At 51.4% G+C, this 4,998-nt stretch overlaps 1 pseudogene; it reads right to left on the bottom strand.

The window, feature by feature from the left end:
- Positions 1 to 559: 559 nt before the first annotated feature.
- Positions 560 to 2,015, bottom strand: LOC135976693 (interferon-inducible GTPase 5-like; annotated as a pseudogene).
- Between the last annotated feature and the right edge of the window lie 2,983 nt (positions 2,016 to 4,998).

The following is a 4,998-nucleotide window of genomic DNA, read 5'->3' as shown; positions in this document are numbered from 1 at the left end:
AGTTGCCGTACCAAGTGTGAGGTCAGTCTAACAAGACAATTCAATTAACAGCAGGATACCAAGGGAGGAAAAATCACTTTTGTAGTGGTAATGAGAGTGGCCCACTTCAAATAGTTGACAAGAAGGTGTGAGTAACAGTAGGGGGAAATTAGTTTTAGGTTTTGTAATGACCCATCCACTCCCAGTCTTTATTCAGGCCTAATTTGATGGTGTCCAGTTTGCAAATAATTCCAGTTCTGCAGTTTCACGTTGGAGTCTGTTTTTGAAGGTTTTTTGTTGAACAATCGCCACTTTTAAGTCTGTTATTGAGTGACCAGGGAGATTGAAGTGTTCTCCGACTGGTTTTTGAATGTTGTGATTCCTGATGTCCGATTTGTGTCCATTTATTCTTTTGCGTAGAAACTGTTCGGTTTACAGATTCTGTTTCACATGAGGCCAGGGTGAGTGAGCCAAGCAGAGATACTGGAGCATCGTCTTCTTCTCAGAACATTTCTCCTGGATTCATAGAATGGTTTAGAGACCAGCTCCATTCCAGTTAGTTTTGCCTGAAAAGAAACTATCTAACCTGACATAGTGTTGGTGGAAGGGACAAGCTTTTGATTCACCAGAATCCTGTCTGATCTGATCTGGTTGGTCTCTCTGCTGTTTGTCAGTTTAGGGTGTCATTTTGTTGTTGCTGGGCTCACCCACCTCTAGAGATTCTGACAGGGCTGGGCCAGGTGTGTCTGGTTTTCTGTGGGCATGCATAGCCGGTCTTGGTGCTGTTATATGGACTCTTCAGCTTTGGGTTCAAGAGCCTTGGTCAGAACTTTCTGAGCATCTTCTGCAGCCTCATCCAGAAAGCTCTTCAGCATGTAGTACATGGTCACAAAAGAAATTCCTCCCCCGGCTAGGGAGCCAAGGACTGGTAGAAAATTAAGAATTAATTCCAGCACCATCAGTGCTCCACATAGAGATCTGGAAAGTACAGTCAGTACAAACTCTTTTGTTACTTCTGAGGCCAGTGGAGACTTTTTGATAACAGATTTCAGCTCTGCAACAGGCTTGTCAACCTGCTCAGCCAGTCTAGTGAGAGACTCATCATCCAAGCCAAAGGCCTCACAGTAACGCTTCATGTGACCCACCAAGATGGCTACATCACAGACGAGAGAGAGGCCTGGAACAGGAACAGCACCAATACCACATGACAATAGGGCCACTGCCCAAATATGCTCCTGCAGTTCAGCCTTTTTCTTCTCCAGGATCTTTGCTGAGATGTTGGGCATGGCCAGGATGAAAACGTGTCTCTTCTGATCATCCAGCTCATTCTCCAGGGTCTCCTGCAGGAGCTGGAAATCATAGTTGGCCAATTCCAAGTTGCAGAGCAGGAAACCCGCGGGGAGGCCTCACCTGCTTCTCTCAGGTTCTTTATGCACTCCTCCCTGATCTCCTGCAGGGTTCTCGCCTCATTGAAATTCTTTTTCCTTTTTTCAGCATTCAAGTCAATATCCACTTTGGAGCGCACGTAGTAAAACCTCTTTCCCATCTTGTGAATCTCACGGGCCAGGGTGATGTGGTGGGAAGTGAAGCGCGTAGCACTGACGATGATGAAGAAGTTGTAGTTGTTGAATTTTACCTGATTAAGGTATTTGTCTGCCTGAAATCTTGGTGTCCCAATTCCTGGCAGGTCCCATAGTTTTACATTTGGGAGTCTGGGGTGTGGATAAGCCTTTGGCTCCATCGTTGTTTGTGTCACCCCAGTCTTAGCAGCTCCTTCATCGTCATCATGCAGGCCCAGGATGGCGTTGATGAAGGATGATTTCCCTGCACCTGACTCTCCCGTGATGGCGATGTCCAGTGGGGTGTTTTCTAATGACTCCAGCTTCTTCTGAAGTTCAGCAGCTGCTGCCGTGAGGTTTCCTCTCCCAACAACGGCTTTCAGTTCTTCAATTTCCCTTGTGGAGAGTCTACCAGCCATGGCAGCCTTTGGTGGTGGCTCAGTTGTTCTTACCACTGATCTTAGAAAAAGGAAAAGAAAAATTCCAGTGATTTATTTTTATTAGGATAAATCAGATCAACCCCTTTCCTTCAGAACCTGCGACTGGCTGGGGGAAAGGTTCATTTTGACATCAATTTTAACCGTATGAGGTTGTAATAAAGTTTAACACAGGCTGATTTTCCTAGAAGCAAACACCCAACCTTTAGCAATAGCAGATGCTCTGGGACATTTGATTCAATTAAAGAGGGGAAATAAACAGCTAAAGTTCAGTTCAAACCCACCTGCTCAGTACACTATATTTTCAAAACTGGCCATCTATAAAACCAGGGAGAGGAGGTTGGCCGATGGAGTATCCTGTGACTGTGGGGCCTATTTCCGGTCCTCCGTCCATTCATGTATCCGGAGCACTGGGTGCTGTCCGGGGTTCTCTGCTCCGTGTCCCCCTCTGGTTCACTTTGTTTGACCCTTTGACCGCACTCCTGTCCCTGTTCTTTTATTAGTTAAAAAAAAACCCCACATGGTGGGAGTGTCACAGAATGAGCACTTCGGGGCTGTGGCTCCTGCCTCCTCACACAGGCTCACCCCCCACAAGTAGTATAAGGGCCCTACCATCAAACTAACGTTGGCCCCGCCCCTTGACCTCTCAGGACACGCCCACCTGTCACCCTAAGACCCGCCCCCTGGGGGGTATTATTTCCAGGGTCAAGATGGACACATGACAGGAAGCAAAGGGTGTCATGTGACCCCTCTAAGAACTCCTCCCACTTCCTTCTACCAATTGAGATGGGTTTCATCACTCATAGGACCACCCTGAGAGCAGATTTGACCAATCGGGGGTTCCTGGGTGGGGTGATCTGTCTGGAAGTGGGTCGTGTGATGCCTCTAAGAGCTCCTCCCACTACCCTTTATCAATAAGAGTGTAGCACTGCCCCAGTGCATGGAAGAGGCCATCTCATTCCAAGAATGAGTGTTGTAGAAATCATGGAAATGCTGAGAGGAAACATGGACTCCTTCACCACCCCCGTGAGAACTTCAGACTTTGTTTTAGCCCCGAAGGCCTTTGACCTTCAGTGGGAAAGTGCTACATCAGTGACAGTTCTGAGGAGGAGGGAGTGGTCAAGGGGAGCCCTTTGGCCCAGGCGTTTATGGTGTTGCGGATTGTGGGGGAGTTAGGGCCCTGCACCCCTCTTCCCGAGATTCACTGCGACTCTCAACCAGCCAGTAAAGCAGAAGGTTTATTTAAGGACAGGAACACAGTCTCAAGCAGAGCGTGTAGGTACGACCAGACCCCCTCAATTAGGTCCCTCTGGGAGGTTCAGGGAGCTTAGACCCCAGCTTGGGGTTCCCTGCGTTGCACCACCCAGCCCAAACCGAAACTAAACTCCCAGCCCCTCCGCTGCTCCTCTCCTTTGTTCAGTCTCCCGGGCAGAAGGTGTTAATTCTCCCCACCCCCGTTCCTGGCTCAGGTTACAGCTCAGGTAGCTTCCTTCAAGGGAAGTCCCACATCCCCACTGCAATCCCCCTGCAACATTCCCAGGTCAAATCTGCCCTGCTCCCAGCTCCGTCACATCTCTCCCCCCTTCGAGACTGAACTGAGCGGGGTCACTCTGACCAGTGACCTGGGGAAGTTCAGGGCTCTCTCTCCGGGACAATGCGTCCGCTATCAGGTTGTCACGTCCCTTCACATGGACCACGTCCATGTCATAATCCTGCAGGAGCAGGCTCCATCTCAGGAGCTTGGCGATGGCTCCTTTCATCTGGTGCAGCCAGGTCAGGGGAGAGTGGTCGGTGTGCACGGTGAAGTGACGCCCAAAGAGATATGGCTCTAGTTTCTTGAGGGCCCACACCATGGCCAGGCATTCCTTCTCGATGGCCGCGTAGTTCTGCTCCCGGGGTAGCAACTTCTTGCTCAGGTACACGATGGGGTGTCTCTCCCCCTTTTCATCCTCCTGCATTAACATCGCCCCCAGTCCTGTGTCTGAGGCGTCGGTGAACACCATAAAGGGCTTGTCAAAGTCTGGGTTTGCCAGAACTGGGCCACTGACCAGAGCCTCCTTCAGCGCCCGGAGAGCCTCCTGGCACTCCTCGGTCCAGACCACTTTGTCTGGCTTCCCCTTCTTGCACAGCTCAGTGATGGGGGCAGCTATGGCGCTAAAGTGGGGCACGAACCTCCGATAGTACCCTGCCATCCCAATAAAGGCTTGGACCTGCTTTTTGGTTTGAGGAGCGGGCCAGTCTCTGATCACCTCCACTTTGGCTGGTTCCGGCTTTAGGCAGCCGCTTCCCACCCGGTGGCCTAGGTAGGATACCTCAGCCATCCCCACCTTGCACTTCTCCGGTTTTACGGTCAGCCCAGCCTTCTGGAGTCAGTCCAGCACTTGTCTAATCTGGGATATGTGGTCCTCCCAGGTCTGGCTAAAGACACAGATGTCATCGATATACGCCACGGCAAAACTCTCCATCCCCCTCAGTAGCTGATCCACCAGGCGCTGGAAGGTGGCCGGCGCTCCCTTGAGGCCGAAGGGCAGGGTCAGGAACTCATAGAGCCCCAGAGGGGTGACAAAGGCCGATTTCAGCCTGGCATCTGCATCCAGCGGCACTTGCCAATAGCCCTTTGTAAGATCCATGGTGGTAAGGTACCGAGCACCTCCCAGCTTGTCTAGGAGCTCGTCCGGTCTGGGCATGGGGTAGGCATCGGCTACAGTGATGGCATTGAGCTTCCGATAGTCCACACAGAACCGGATCGACCCGTCCTTTTTGGGGACCAGCACCACCGGCGAGGCCCAAGGGCTGGAAGACGGCTGGATCACCCCCAAAGCCAGCATGTCATTGACCTCTCTTTCCAGGTCCTGAGCAGTTTTCCCTGTGGCTCGGAAGGGGGAGCATTTTATAGGCGGGTGCGATCCTGTCTGCACCCGGTGGACAGTCAGATTAGTGCGTCCAGGCTGGTTGGAAAACAGCTGTTGGTACAGATGCAGCACCCCTCCGATCTCAGCTCGCTGGGCAGGGGTTAGCCGATC

This window comes from Chrysemys picta, chromosome 20 (assembly GCF_011386835.1).
Source record: "Chrysemys picta bellii isolate R12L10 chromosome 20, ASM1138683v2, whole genome shotgun sequence".
NCBI classification, from domain to species: domain Eukaryota; kingdom Metazoa; phylum Chordata; order Testudines; family Emydidae; genus Chrysemys; species Chrysemys picta.
The sequence above is the reverse complement of the archived record's forward strand: the minus strand, read 5'-3'. Positions and strand labels throughout refer to the sequence as shown.